The sequence below is a fragment of the Pyxicephalus adspersus genome, chromosome 8, assembly GCF_032062135.1.
Source record: "Pyxicephalus adspersus chromosome 8, UCB_Pads_2.0, whole genome shotgun sequence".
Lineage (NCBI taxonomy): Eukaryota > Metazoa > Chordata > Amphibia > Anura > Pyxicephalidae > Pyxicephalus > Pyxicephalus adspersus.
In genome coordinates, this window is record NC_092865.1 from 59,399,043 (window position 1) to 59,416,281 (window position 17,239).

Below are 17,239 nucleotides of genomic sequence, written 5' to 3' on the forward strand. Positions count from 1 at the left end.
ATCCATGTGTGAAAATGATGTCTCATGCTCACTGAACCACTCTTTCACAATTTACACCCACTTAATCCTGTAGAAGTCATCTCCGAATATTCTTGTGCCATCTGGGAAGAAAGAAACCTTTGATAGAAAAACAGGCCATTCAGTACATTCAGCTGCCTCGTTGTTTGAGAGCATAATGTTTCTGAACTTAGACCTGACCAACTAAAGAAACTCCAGACCATAACAATGACCTCACAGGCACCCCAGATCATAACAGTGACCCCACAGGCACCCTGATCATAACAGTGACCCCACAGGCAGTGACCCCACAGGCACCCTGATCATAACAGTGACCCCACAGGCACCCTGATCATAACAGTGACCCCACAGGCACTCTGATCATAATAGTGACCCCACAGGCACTCCAGATCATAACAGGGACCCCACAGGCTTGGGAACTTTTTGTCCAGGCAGTTTTAGTTTTATCTGTGGATTAAGTTGTATGTCTGGGGTCCAGCTTTGAATTCCAATGAGTAGAGGCTCATATGAATACTCTGAAGAGCTACAGAATGTCGGTACTTTATAAATATAGGAAATAACAGCAAAATATATTAATTAAAACAATCTAAAAATCTCAAGACGGCAAAAAAATATTTGAACTGCTTAATGCATTCTGATTTATCAAAGTCAAAGAGCGTAGAGTACAAATCCAACAGTTCGATATACAAGTGTGCATAATTTGTCACACTTTAAGGACATAATTTATTAACAAAAATGAGGTGTCTGGCAGCATTGGAGGCGCAGCCAACTATTTACTTTGCAGGAAAAAAAAGATATATCATGGCCTCTTAGCGATTCCATTTTACTTAATGCAGTCTGGCGTTAGGAAGTCTTTTATTTACAACTTTATAAAGTAATTAATTTCAATAACACCTTCCAGCACCAAAAATAACACTGTCGTTAGAGAGGTGGTTGAGACCACTTACGTCAAAATCAGATCAAGGTCAGGCTAAGATAGGACGTGTGTGCTGTTGATGGCACTTAGTCAATATGGAACAAGCCTTAATTACCTTTTAAAAAGCGAATAAACATCTGAAAATATATTTTGAGGGCAAAGGGTCCCTGGTGCAACCATTGTTAAAAGAGAACATCACAAAAAACAATTTAATGCTAAAATGCAGAATAACACGGCCCCAATATATTTACGGGGGAGTGGGCATACTTTGGAGTTCCATTGTCTGTAACTGCCAGGCTCATATGCATAATTTATTTCCTGTAAAATCGTACCACTACCAAGAATGTCAAATTTCAGCTTGACCAACCCAGGAATATAAAGACTGATATACTTAAATAAATTGGATTTACAGATCAACTCCCCCCACCCCTGTAAAGTAATAGGCATCAAATAACAAAAGTAATGATTTTGAAAGCTAATAGTATTGGGGCTAGAACTTGTCTTTACCTCCTACCCAAATTATTCTTACAAATTTTCTTTGCCTTTTGAAGTGTTTTAATATTGTAGTCTGCTATACTTGTCCCATCATCATAGTCCCATCAGTATTTTCAGCATGTGGAGAGCTAGTAATCCAGTGCCTATGCTGTTGAGTTCTCATTGGTTCTGCATTGGTATGAATGCCTACAGACTCTCGTGGAAACCTGAAGTAGGATCCCACCTTCTCTGCCTGCAAGAAAAGACTCAGCACTAACATCTTTTAAGGGCACAGATTTAGGTGAATAAAATGGATATTAGGATTAAGAGATTTTATTTAATATTTGTAGGCAGTTTGTATATGGAGCAAATATTAGCACCAGTTAAAAAACAGACTTGTATTTAAGGGAGATCACATATACTGAGTAATGACAGAAGAGGTTGTAACCTTGCCCAATCAAATCTAAGTGACCCTATCAACTCAAAATTGTAAAACATCAGGATGGAAGAAAGATAATGCCACCCTCACCTAGGTGCTTCAAGAAGAAGCTGGGGAAAAGTAAGCAGAGTTCTTCCTAGCTCTTTCTATTTGGGCACACCACCCAGCACTTTTCAATAACCATCCCCTTGTTTTTCAGTAATTACTGAAAAGTTAGGACCACCACCCACCTACAGCTTTCTCCCACCCAGCTCAAAAATATTTATGGGGAGGTGCCTTGAATAGGCAAATCTTGTAACAAAGGTGCACGGTCCACTTATCTATCTTTTCAAAACAATTTTTGTAGAGCTTTCATCCAGATTTTAGGGATAGAAAGGCAACCTGAATAAGCGAACCTTGTCACAAAGGTGTAAGGTCCACTTTACAAAATCTGCACTTATTATAGGTCCTATGATTTAAACCATGTAAATGAGCCCTGTAAAATATATAATGAAATACAAATATCAAAAAAGAATACAAAACATCAATTTATAGCTGTGTGAATCTTCATAAAGTGTAAAAAAATGTTCAAAAGTCATTATAATACACTTTCTAAGAAATTTCAGGGTTATTTTCTAAACTTCACACAGGTTTCATTTGTAATCAACTGGCATGCAGAGTTTCACCTTCATGGCGACCCTCTGAAGAATGGACAGAGAGGGGAAAATAGGAGAACATTATAGAGGTTGAGGCATGTTTTACACAGTATTATTACCCTGCTCTGTGTCTATTACTTTATGAAAATAGCCATCTGACCGCTAAGGCTTACAATATAAGAGCTAAGAAATTGCTTTGTTCTGGGGCTAATAGCCATATGATTTAGCATGAAATGAAGTCTGGAAAATCATTTTGGATAAATGGAAGTATAAATTTAATAGAATTTCCAAGACAACACGAATTGCTACACTCCAACATAAACAGCACATTCTAAATCACACCAAACAAACAGCAATATGGAGCCGGGAGCGCCGCTATAATAACGAGTCAGCCAATAATTTCACTTGTTCCTAAGTCTACTGTTCTCCATTTATTAGTTTTCTATTTAGAGATGGTAACTCATTGTCAGGCTGTTAGTAGTGTAATAAACATATTACACATTAAACAAAGAGACTGCATTAAAACTGTATATCATATGTAGTTTCCCTGGTTCTCTCATTAGCTGGTAGTGTGACCAAGGATGAAAATGAAAGAACTAGAAAATATACAACATTAATAACCATATAGATCGTAATTAAAAAAAAAAGAGAAATATAACAGAAATCTATAATATAAAACAAACAAATAGGGTCTATTTATTCAGGTCATGGTAGCTAGTTCCATTAAACAGTACTTGATGTTCTGTGATGTTAAAAATGTTAAGCTTCTTGGCCAAATGGCTCCGCCAGGTCTGAGCATCAGATATTTTCCCCAACATTAATAACCTCTGCCTTGACACCTTCCACGGTGATTAAATAAAGGTGATTGAGGTTCCAATGCATACGACATTGCCGATGATCCCGATTCACATGTCCTTTAGAAAAGGTTCACTTGAATGTGACTAACTACAACTAGTTGGGCAGGAAGGTTCTCATTCATCCAGGTCACTGCAGATATTAATGCTGGGGTATTTTCCTACATTGGTAGGATGGAAGAAGCAGATTGTAAGGCTGCAAAATGTCTTTACCATTACAAAAACAAGTCCAGTTGAATGTAACTAATACTAGACATACATTCAGACTCATGCTGAAGTGGGTACAATGAAAGGATGATGATGTCCAACCTCCAAGCTCCAACACCCTTACGTAATGCAACATGAAAAAAAAGAAAAGGAGGGATGTGCTATTGCAGAAAGCATGATATCTGTGTCTTATACAGGTCTAAATTTCAATTGTGGATACCCTAAAGTCCAGCATTCTGGATATGGGGTACGCACACATTGTATCTCTATTCCATATCTACTAGTAATGTCATTTTTGAAGTCAGCGTTTTCGCTTGGCTTTGGGGGACTATAGTCAGGAATTTCCCATAATACCACTGTTCTTAGTGCCTATGGAAGTACCAAGCCTCTTTTGCCCACCACTGGATATTTGAAGGTAAAATACATTTTTGGGGAGGGAAGTTTGGGGAAAGTTGGGAGAAGTCAAAAGACACCAAAACCCATTTCTCCCTTTTCTTGTTTTTTCTGCATACAAAATAAACTCATTCTGCCTCCAACAGAACATTCTGTTAGATTTTAATAAAATCATCACATGGTATAAAAGGTGAGGTTTGCACAAAAGTGAGTTGATCTTTTAGGTGTGTGCCTAGGGCAGCAAAAGATTCAAACACAGCTTTGGTAATGAAGTCTAGTTTTATTCCATATTTGACCCATATATCCCATTTTCTAATAAAAACTGCTGAATTAGTTAGCTGCTTTTGGAGAAATCTTGGTATATTAGGATGATGATGGCACCACCAACCCTGGAAACAGTATACACACTGGTGTCTGTGGATGTTTCTATTAGACAGGGCATGTAGTTAAATATTAGGCAGCAAATCAAAGAAAACAGTAGGCCAGGGACAGTTTTTAGTGTTTTAAAGTGTGAAATATATATATATATATATATATATATATATATATATATATATATATATATATATATGCTAAAAGTTGACCTGTCATTAAACAAAGAAAAATGTATGAAAGAATAAAGATAAAAGGCTTAGTTCCCATAGCTAAAATATCAAAATAAGTACTTATTTTCAAAAAAGCTATTCTCGTGTTAGTTGAGCCCAATTATATTCGTGAATTTCGGGTCACAGTCTAAAACAAAGTGCCTTGGGCTTATTTAAAGCTTTGTGAATTGAGCCCTTCATATGTACAGATAGTGCATCTGATGAAGACTTTTCTAGGCATATTATTGTCCAATAAAAAAGATAAATAAAATAAAGCCTTGAATTTTCGTGTGAAAACAGGTCTAGCATATAACTATGAAGTCAAAAGCCAACAGAGGCACAGAAATTTCATTCCATGCTTCCTTCGCAGCCTTGAATTAAACATGGAGGAGATCTCTCCATAAAACCACAGGTGTGTACCAGATGTCATGCTTGTCTTTTCTCGAGATTACAGCTCACAAACTTTTGCCTTTGGAATATTAACAAAGCTTGGCATCGAGAAGACTGAAACACATTAAAAAACAAACAGATTTAGCATAGCAGCTTATCTGACAAGTCATTGATTTCCTTTGCTGCAAGATTGCATTTATAAAGATGATTATATTTCACATTAAGAATGTGTCTGCGCTGAACGCTCATCGCATATTCTACAGATAACGGCAATGTAACCAGTTCTCAAGGATGTTGAAACTTTTTTTTTCTTTCCTGATGATATTCAAAGTGGATGTTTGAAAAACAGTATCTACGATACATTTAGGATTGTAGTTTGCTACTGTGTATGCTCTTTAATAAGACATTGCAGAAAGACCACGGTCTAGAACAGCCATTCTCAACCATTTTACCATGGGGGGAAATAACTTTTGGGTCTTAGGGACGGTTTCTATAAAATTTTTAATTAATAATATATCCACAGCTCACAGTACATTAGTGTGTTGGTCAGTAGGAAGAATTCCTCTTATACTGCTGGCCATTGGAAAAAATGTCACCCAGCCATAATAGCCAATAGCCATAAAAGTCATTGGTAGGACCTGAGAGCAACAAATTACTCATTGCTCAATGAACCCAAAAACCTCCGGGGGAACCGTAGGAAAAACACTACTCTAGAACAACAATTCATACACCATAAGTAGGTCTGCAGGACAAAGGCCTTTATGTATAACCCTATATATATCCAGGCTTTAACAATATAAAACACCCGTCAGCTTTTCTATCCTCCGCCACCTCTCTCTCCATAAATTCCACTTCTTCATCCCCCAATATACCACACTGTCTCTTCCATAATATGGCAGCCACTGCCTTTGCTGCTGCCTCCAATGCATCAACCATCTGGTGGTCTCCCTCCCCAAATGCACCAGTCATTGCCTCTCCCTCCGCAAATATGCTAGTTAGCACCTGTCCGTCAGAAAAAGTCTTCCCTATTGCTTCCCTAATCCAGTAGCCATCTTCTTAGCTTTCCCCAGTTAAACAGCCATATCTTATCCTTTTCCAAACTCATCGGACTACCTAGCAGTCACTTGATATTCTCTGAATGTAGCAACCATAGGCTAAACATTACCTGGAAGCACTGCTAATTAAGTTTGGCTATCCTAAAACAAATGTGCTGCCTATTAATCAAAGAATGCAGATGCAATGTTTAATGCTGACTTCATTCATGACAAATTGGCCATTAGGATTACTGGCTATTCTTTTCCCATTGTGGAAGGAAAACAATCTCAATAGGTTATAAAATGATCCTTCATATGAATTAATTTAGATTCCAATGCAAATATTTAGCAGGAATAAATATATCATTATCTACCAACTAGATTTTCTCTACTATATTCTGAAAAAAAAATTGGAAAATTATCCACACATCCCTATGTAAATGAAGGACGAGGTCAAGAGTTAAAGTACCTTTAATGCTTTTCATTTCTAATCAGAGCTATAGCTCAAGTCTTTAGCTCTTCAATGAGCCCTGTGTGGGAGATACCGTCCCCCGACACTCAAGATTAATTCACTTTTAATAAACAGAGCGTATGGGTCTATAACTGAAAATCAGTGGAAAATTATGATTTCACATGGGAAGGTGCCAGATGCGAATGGTAACATGACAGCTTGCAGTGGTGAGAAGAGACCATCTTATAAATGAATTGATTTGTTTGGCTTTCCAGTCGCGGCGAGCATGGACTATAAGTCAATGCTGTGGAAAAATTGATTTTATGTATATGACTTAGAAAAAATCAGAATATCACTAGCAACTAGCAAGTCTAAAATGATTTTGGTTGGCAAAAACAGAAATTTAATCTGATATTACTCAAGAAAAGATGATGTCTACATCTCTGTTATTGCCGCCTAGGCTCTAGCAAAAGGTTCTCAATTTATTTCAGTGAGATTAGGGGGTTGGGATGAGTTGGTAGGTCTGTAAAAAGACCCACCAGCAAAGCTATGGAAAATGTCATAGAACGGCCATTAGCTTAGAACTATAATAGCAGATTGTACACGTTGGATGTGGAATGTACAGTTATTATTATTCATAACCACCTAGTACAACTAGATGTACAACTCAACAAAAAAGAGAAACAAAGAGAAAAAGAGAGAAGCTTCCATCAAGCTCCACTGTAACTACACACTCTGTAAATCTACCACAATTTAAAAACATTTACAAAAAGGTCTAAAAATGATCTTCACTCACTAGGGTCATTTTCTATCTCCCTATTAAAATTACTTTGTCATACGCGTTAACAGATGCAAAACAATATACATTTTTCTTTCCCTTGTCATAGCAAGAACACAAGAAAACGGATTATAAAAGAGAATTACCAAACTTTATCCTTCTCTTGTAATACCTCTCCTAGGAGTCTACACCAGAGCCAAGCCTGGAGAATGGAAAAGAGCATATCTATCAACTGAGTTTATATTTACCATCAACATAGATGGCAGAATGGATACTGGATTATGCACAAAGTTCATCATATAGGGAAGAAAGACTTGACCTTCCACCATAAAACATTGCACATTTCAGTAGATATCTTCCTGGTCTGATCCCTGCACATACCTGTAACCCAACACCAAAAACTACAGTTGGGGCGTGTAAAAGTTGATAGTAACATGTTCAACCTTTATTACAAAAATGACGATTTCCCCCAAAAATATGAATATGTCGTCTAGAGCAGGGCTATGATCAAACCCTAAGTTAATATAACACCAAGTGAATGCATGTGAATGAAATCATTATTACATCATTACATTTATTTATTTATTTTGCATACATGCAGATCAGCACTGTGTGCTTTTCCTTTACCAGTTCAGACCCAGGCTGCTGCAGACTGCTACTGCAGAGAATTTGGGTTTATTGGCACTGTCCAATAGGCTGAAGACATCCACTGGTAGAGAAAAACGTGCTGCAGAGGACAATCTTTGGATTAACGCTGAATACAGCAAAAAAAAAAACTATTTTTATTTTTAGCTTTTAATACATTATTTTTATCTTGTTATTTCTGGCAAGGGTTTACCTTTGATGGCTGTCAGGTCACTTGGTTATACCTTACTGTCTAATAGGGTCATGTATTCTTAAACTAGAAGCTCAGAAGTACAACTTCGGGTGGTAAAATATATGTATTTGGTGTTTTGCCTGGAGTTCCGCTTTAAGACCACACAGGAGGAGCATCTACTACCATACATTAGGGTCCAATATTTATTTAACATTGCCTTGCCATGCTATTAGTTTCAGCAGTTTCTTGCCAAAACACCAAGACCAGCCAGAATAAGCTATAAACTAAGGTTTTTTATGTTTTAACTTCCATCCAAGCACTGAATTTTTAGAAGGCACAAGCACAGTCAGATAGACATTTTTACTAGGCTCCATTACAGTCTAACCATTTTGGTAAGAAAGATTTCTCTGAACAATATAGAATAAAAAGAGACATTAATTTTAATTGTACATAAGTAAGCCCATTTACAGATGCAGTGTGCTCAAACTCTCTTTTGTATTTAAAATCCCTTATGGCTGCTATATAGCCTTGTAAAATGGAATTTACGGCAACAAAGCTGCCACAAGCCCTATCGCCGTTTAAATAATTTCTTTGTGAACAATCTCATTTCATTATTTTTAAATTAACCTATTTCACAGGGACTCCAGAGTGCTTTGGCAGCAGAGGGGAAAAAAACTGTCCTGTATTTTATTGATTAGCATGATGGATGGAAAAATTAAGTATTTTATAGGAGATGAGAACCCTAGATGACGGCAGGCTATTTGATTTAGAACAGTTCAGAAATTGATTAGGTTTTGTAACCAAGAGATTAGTTCACTTCAACAACTTGAGAAGATTTTACCTTTAATCAGGATCCATCATGTAATGAAAACTAAAACATGGCTCTTGAAACTTTTTGCTAGTTCATAAATTTGAATTTGAAACACCTTCTTGTGAAGGACCAATGCTCTTTAATTTACAGCTGAATTCGAAAAGAACAAAATGTGCACCTGAATTTTAAATCTCTTTTGGGCTCCAGCAGTAAGATCACTCTGGTTCTGTTACCACTCATCCATAAAATTCTGGGTGTTAACATCCAACTTGTTCCTACTTTTTCTATTGCATTTATATTAGTTGTACATCCAACCAAGGACAACAGAACTCCTTTATAACCACATCAGGTTTGTATACCTTGAAGCTCAACACACCTCTGAGACCTTGCACAGTTTCCAAATTCTTCCAAAACCTGAAGTAGTATTTGGTTAGACCAATCCTTTACAGTAGAACTGCAGCCAACTCTTAAAAATAGATATATATTTACTGTAGAACTGCGCCTACACCTACACTGCAAAGTCAAGGAAGCTAAAGAAAGGTTTTGGAGAAACTTGAGAAACAGATAAATGGAATTGTACTTGTTCAAACTGTCATACAGGGTCCTTTATTTGTACTTAAAGCCATAAGAAATTATAAAATATTGAAATATGGTTTCTTCATAGTTCTTTGATCCTCATCTTTAAAGTGTCAGGTAAATCAACTTTCTCAAGGCTGGAACTCCAGGTTCTCATGTTAGAAAAAAACGAGACCCTGAAATTAATGATTGATATGGATAAAAAAAAAAAACACCTCTGTGCGCAATTATTCTTCATACTTTCTAGACCAGTCTAGGTACCCAAGTCTGTTTGGGGACCTAAACTATTTCCTAAACTGTCAGCTTTACCCAAATCTGTGGAAAACTTTCTGTAATACATAATAATGGGTCTAGAAGTTGAATATAATTTGATCATACTCAGCAGGTTCTATATGACCCTTGCCTTAACCATAAATAGTATTGCTAAGCCTTCAGTAACCAAAATCTCCCCTGGTAAACCAATGTGCAATGATTAGATTCTGGGATTGAAGTCATGGCTTGTCTTTGGGCAGATGAAGAAAGGAGAGGATATGAACATAGTAAGCCAAAGTTTTTTTTTGTTTCTATTTGTGTTGGAAATCATATACTTCCTATAAAAAAAAACAAGTTTGTAAAACACAGAGCTGCGTACAGAGATATACTAAAAAGGAGAAAAAGCCACACATTTGCTGATTTTTTAAACCTTACTACATCTTAGGCAACCAGAGCCATGTTGACCTCCATAAATTTGGCAGTTTTAAGTATGAACCCTGTGTGTTTCTCCAATTCAAGCAAAATAACCTACTTAAAGTTAAGTTTAAAAAAAAAAAGTAAAAAAATAAAGATTTTTTTTCTTTTTCTTCTTTTGTAGCAAAATTAAGGTGTTCAAAGTACACACAGAGGAGTAATCTCTACTGTGGGGACACAAATTGCAAATAAAACCTGTTTCTAACAATTTCCTAAAATATGTCAACCAAAAAGTGGATTTAAAAAATGTGCAACAGGGCTGTGTTCATTTGAGAAGTATAAATAAGTGAACGAGAATGGTATTGCATCTAAGCAGGAGGAAACTACCTCTTTATTTGAGTAGACTTATATAAATTCAACTAGAGAGTAAAATTACTGGAAGAACAAAGGAAGAACAAATTACTGTAAACATGAGTTTTACCAACAACGCCCCCCCATTCCAGTCATTTCTCCTGTATGTACGCCATTAAATGTAAAGACGTACTTTAATGCCTCTCTAATAAGGATATACGTGATTGACAGCATAATGTAAATCAAAGTTAGATTGGTAAACTTAAAGAACTGAAAATGAAATTGAGTTTTACTGTAAGCATGTTTACACCTGATAAGCTTTATTTACTTAATATTCCTCAAAAGTGATTTTCTAAGAAGCCCTGTAAATGCTGGTAATATTTTAACACACAGTCTAGGCACCTGCAATGCTAAAATCCTGGAACCAGCAGAACCAATGAATAAGGCAGACTATAATGAATAAAACATTGCTGAGATTTAATAAGAAAACGGGTCTATTAAAATATGCAAAATATTTCTTCTCAGAAAGTCTGGCAGCTTTTATTTCTATTAGCAAAGTTGGGTTTCTGTTTCAAAGAAAACAAGAGTTGGCAGTTCAATCAGGTGCTTAACCATTTGTTCACTAAAAAAGATTTTTGGGGGGATTATTAGTAGAGTACTTTCCTTATCGACCCTACAGACCTTCTGCAACATTACAAATGAGATGGAGGAAGAAAAAAGAGCAAACCAATAGTAAGCTCCAGGCATAAAACATTGCATGTTCATAACCAACCCAACGCATTTTGGGGTTACGAAGGATCTCTGAAAGCCCTCAACATGTTCAGCATAATCCAGATTGCTTCACCAACACCATAAAATGTTTGACACATTGGAACCTACAGAGTTTACACAAGGAAACCTAGTACTTTGTGATCCAGGACGGCAAAATTTAAACCTCACTGTCTTTGTGCACCTTTCTGAGTTTCCTGTAGGTTTCTCTGTTTTTGGTAAGGTTTCTAACCACACCCACTAAAGAATCCTTCCATTGCAAGCATATGACAATGAGTGGAGTATATTCTGAATATCTACCACTGACATACAACAACGTTGGGGTTTTGGCTTCCAACTATTTTAGAGTATGGCTTCATACCTCCATGCTACATACATAGGGTATTCTATAGTTTTATTCATAGTTGGATTTTTTTTTTGGCATTTTAAGCAAAGTATTTAAAAATGTAAACCAACACAGCCAGGGGAAAGGCACTGGACAGATAAATCTGCCATCAGGGCCACCAAACACATCTATTTTGCCCCTTGCTAAAATATCAGATATGTAAGGAATTTATCTTAAAAAAAAATCAATTTTATAGGAGTCCTATATAGTTCATATTTAGGAAAGTTTAGGGAAAATAAGGAAATTGGACATGGTTTCAGAGGAGATCCCAAAAAAGCCCTGTAGCCCTCAAGTGGCTCGAGTTACTAAAGTCATATGTAAAAACACCAGCTGGACTTTCCTGGAAAAACTTATAAAACCATGTTGCTGGCCGAGAGATGAGGGGTAAAGCTACCATCATAGTGGCCTTGGCACTTACACAGAGACACTGGTAAAACTGACCCACAATATTTCAAAATGAAAAAGTACTTCTTTGAGGACTTTTACTTTAAATACACACAGCAAACCAAATAACAAGTTTAAACTAATGAAAAAGAGTAATTTTCCTTCCAAAGGACAGAATGAGTTTGCAATGTGACCTGTTCCTTTCAGCAAAGTCACAAGGTAAGGGAAAAAAATGATTTGAGAATGTGCGTGAAGCAGGCACACCAAGCTCTTTGGAGCAGCGTGGCATTTGCTGTAATTCTGGCCATTAACGAAAATCATTAATACAGGAATTCATTGCATTTTAATTATAGACCAAATATATCATTAGATATCATTTGGTGCCATTGCGTTAACCTTCATATTATTATGAAGAAGAGGAGTCTCAATGAAGGTCTAAAAATAAGAATAATTCATCAGGCAGGAGGAATTGTGGCAATAAAGGGAATGATTATATTTTATATAGGTATTCAAACAACACATTTAGCAACCCTTGTATAGGCTAGCTACAAGGAGAGTATACTGTATCCCAAATTGTGTAACTCCTCTGCCAGGTTCTGCATTTTCCCAATGTCACTTCCAAAGCTTTTAATGATAATTCTATTGTACAACAGCCCACAGGCTTATAAACTAGCAGGTTTTGTTAATTAGTAGGAAGTAACAGTTTCATACCTTTTTTTACTCAATATTGTGCAATAATCAAACACAAAAATCCAGACCAGTACTAATTACAATCCACAAGGTATGGAGGGTATGAGACTTGGATGATGGAGGAGACAAGTTCTAAGTAGAGTTTACATTGTACAATATGTCATGATCCCCCAAAATATTCGGACGCTAATACTTAATAGATTAAAAAATATGTTATTATATTTACATGATTTAAAAATGGGTCTGTCATTTCCACCTAGGGCTTCCACTACTGACAACAGGCAGGGCCTTACATTAGTCTTCACACTTGTCTGCAGATAGTTAGCTAAGTAGCAGTTGGCTACAATTAACTTGGCTTGATCTTTTCAGCTGAATTAGACTAATTGCTACTCAATATATCATGACCTGAATAAATGAGAACTGATACAGACACTTCTTCAGATATGTTACTTTGATCCCCCAGCACTGTATGATATCTAATTATTTCCATGTTGCAATTATGACTAGTCCCTGAAAGCAAAACCCTTTATTAGCTCAAGAAGCCTGGGCATTGGACAATAAATGGTAAGAGGTGGGATTTAGAGGCTCAAATTTATTCTAAAGTGACTTATAAAGTATGAAGGTTGCACTTGTTGGCCCCTTTTTTGAAAATGCAAAACTCCCAATTGTGTCTGATTTTAGTCTCAGAACAAGAATGCTATAAATAAGTTCCAACAGTGTCCAAAGAAATTTCATGGTGAGCGACTTAGAAGAAAAGCTGTCATTTTCAAAAGTAAAGTCAGTAATGGCCGACACCATTGAAATCTGATGACAGTTTCTCTTTACAGTCAAGGTCCAATATCCAGTCTGGACCTATCAACAAGAATAATTACAAATAAGGGTATGGGCAGTCAATATACAATTTGGTCGACATGGCGGGTTCATTTTAAGATAGCCATATCAACTGTGTTGTGTACTACCAAAAGTCACCCAGTGTAAAACTGGGCATACAATGGAAGTATACAACTAAATGTACGACATATAAAATGCAAATACATTTATTACTTCAAAAAGTAAAGCTAACATAGTTTGTCAGTACAGGTAGTCCCCTGGTTACATACGAGTTAGGGACTGTAGGTTTGTTCCTAGGTTGAATTTGTATGTAAGTCGGAACAGGTACAATATTTAATAAATGCAATTGGAACGGATGTTTATCTCAAAATATTATTTATTTTAACTTATTATGCATGGACAGTACATGCCTAAACATTTTCAAATACCATACAGCCTTAAACATTGTTGGTAGAACTTGACGGAGTTAATGAAGAGGGTGAAGATAAGCTCTTCTGCAGAGCACTGTACAGTACACACTATCACAACAGGAAGGCACTACTCATCAGCACTTCTGGTGTACTGTACTGACGAGAGACAACTTCCTGCTATGTACGTACAGTACAAGCAGGCTTCCCATTGTTCACCATCTGGGTGAGCGGTGAAAGTCAGGAGAATTCAGGAGCAGTAGCTGTGTGGCAGGGGAATGGTGGGCAGGCAGCGAAACACCCCCCTCCGCCTCATCAAGCCTCCGTCCTGCATACGAGCAAACAGGGAAGACCTATTCGTATCTAGGAGGTATTCGTATGTCGAACGTCCTTAATTCGGGGGCTACCTGTAATACATTACAGAACAACTCCAGTCCAACAGCTTGATACAGCAGTTGAAACTTATATACAAGAACTTTTGCCATACCCAAGGGTTTCTATAGTAAGAAACCTCATGAGACCCCAAAACCTAATGGGCTACAAAGGATAGGGATGGTCAAAATATTGATAAGAGCTTGATTTAGGAGCTGGTCTTGCTTTTCAGTCTAAAGTCCTAAACCACAATCCATCCAGATCTAGGGTTGCTACTTAACTCAAGAGGCCTATATCACAGCTTATCACAGCACAAAAGCCACAGGCAATGGCTCCGCCATGCTGGAAACGGACTGGTTTTTCAAATACGTATGTAATGAGCCATTTTGATCAGCACAGCCTTTAAACCCAGAAATCCCAGAACTCCACAATTCTACTTCTCTATTGGTCACAGAGATGAAAGAGTAAAATAAAAATAAAAGAAAGGACAGCATGTTATGTTATAGCCAATCGGTCACTTGAAACCTAATTATCTCCCTAGTCACCTCAAAGGACAAACTGCACTGAAGAAAATTAATTTCACCCAATAAAATTTGCCCCTCATGGGTGCCAGTCAGTTTGTTCCGTTCCAGTTACATTTACTGTTCGTTTACGAAAGGAAAAAAAAAGCCAACTACTAACAAGGAGGGGAAACCCATTTTCCGGACTCTGCGCTGATCTTAAAAGAATGTTGACTTTTTCACCCTGGCATAACACAAAATTCTCTTAAATGCTCTAAATAACAGGTGTGCATATGCCCTGCAACTGTGGCTTTTGCCAGGAAAAGTGTACCTGTTACTAGCGCAGAGTGAGAAAAAAAAGTTCTTGGCAATGAACGGAAACCTAAGGAATGAATGTGCTTTGTTGATTTTCCACTTCAGAGGATGCTCATAAAAATCACATTCATTCTCCTGGAGAGGCCAGGTATTGTGTCCTAATAACTGATGGCCTCTGCATAGAATGGATTGAGCATGCAAAGGAGCAGCAAGGAGGGCTTCACAGAATCAGGAAGGATTTTCTCCTGTTTCATCAAATTGTAATAGGGTTTTTTTTTGCCTTCCTCTGGACCAACTATGTACATAGGGTTTTATATATGGAATATGTTTATTTCCCCAGTAGTTGAACTTGATGGACGTATTTCTTTTTTCAACTTGACTAACTTTGATAGACCAGGGAAATATGCATGTGGTTATGTCACCTCCATTAGCAACAACACCTGTCAAAAGCATAAACAGGTAATTAAATACCGTGTTTCCCCGAAAATAAGACACTGTCTTATATTTTTTTGGGCTTCCAAAAACACACTAGGTCTTATTTTCAGGGTAGGTCTTATATACTTTTTTTAATTTTCTTTTTCTACTAGGTCTTATTTTCGGGGTAGGTCTTATATTAGGGCAGGTTGGGGGAAAAGTGCTAGGTCTTATTTTCGGGGTAGGTCTTATTTTCGGGGAAACACGGTATATATGTGTACACAAAAATTTACTCTGTGCTAAGAACAACAGGACAGACAAAAAAAATTTTTCATTTTACTTTATCCACACGGTGTGTTGGGTGCCACTCTAAATTATTAGTATACTCTAACTTAAAGGCACATATAAATGTACACAAAATGTGCAACAGTATGATAAAGTAATAAACACATTACCATAATGCAGTGGTGTATATCTAGTTTAAGTGTCATTCCGGCCCTGATGAATCACATCTACTAATAAACCTGTGGAGAGTAAGATGTGTAACAGAGTGCTGGCCTGGCCCAAGCACCATTACGTTGGGGCAGGGGATCTGTTTAAACCTTTCAAATCTGTGATTGTAAAGGAAAATCCAGAGATGAAGAAAACACCAGCAGCGTTGAACAGTTACTTTTTATTGGGCAAAACATTTTGAATTAAGTAAACTGAGATTGAGGTCATAGCATTCTAGTCAACATTTTGCTTGAGGTCAAATATCTATCACAGTGGTCACTCGTGCAGATAACCATGCCAGGATCCCAGTAAAGCTATGGGCTCTTGCCTGAGTCCATAATACATCAAATCCAAGAAACAAGGAGGGGGGATATAGAACACATTTATTCAGATTACTTAAGGTCTTTATTCCTCTACAGTGGATGAATAAACAGTAATTACACAACAGTTACAGCATTTTGGGTCTGAGCAACAATAAATGGGTTCTTTAGAAGATCGTCTCTTTACTCCACACATTTGCAGTCATGTTTACCTGGGGGAGATGCACCGCCAATAAAGTGAACCTCTACTAAAAGAATAACCTATAAGGACAAAGATGAGCAAATGGTCTATCAAGTCAGCTATAGTATGAACTCTGAATACTTTTTCTGTTTGGGGACAAAAAGAATATGGAGAATATTTTTTTCTCTTCCCGCTTTTTTCCATTCTCCCATTTCACCCTAAATAGTTGCTTTATTCATTATCCTGGCTAGAAATTGGATAACCACAAGCAATCAAACAGATTCAATTATTTTAAATGATTTTTAGCGTATAAGTAGATTGAATTTTTTTCTATTTCAGCCAATTTACCACAATCTACTTCTTAACAGGACCTTTTTATCAAATTGACTGCTATATGGGACACAATAGTATGAGTACAGCCAATATTTCAGCATGGGAAGTAGTTAGGGTTCAAATCAAGGTCAACATGTTACAGGGTGTAGAGTGTAATTTCCCCTAACATATACAATGCCTAAAAATATTCACCACTTTGAAAATTTTCAGGTTTTATTAATGTAACTTTTGTAAATATACTGATCAACAGAAGTACACTCTTCATTGTCAAGGAAAATAATGTAGATATAACATAACATGAATAAAAGTACAATTAAAAACTAAAGTATTCATAATATTAGTAACACCCTTTTCAGATGCACATTGTTACTGCAATTTTTCCCCATTATTTTTTGCAAAACTGTTTCAGCTAGGAACAGTTTTGCGTCTCATTAGGTTTATATATAAAAAGAA

General features: G+C 36.8%; 1 protein-coding gene across 1 annotated transcript in view; it reads right to left on the minus strand.

The window, feature by feature from the left end:
• PTPRG (protein tyrosine phosphatase receptor type G) overlaps positions 1-17,239 on the minus strand; it is a 324,449-nt gene that overhangs the window by 138,253 nt on the left and 168,957 nt on the right. The window lies entirely within an intron of this gene.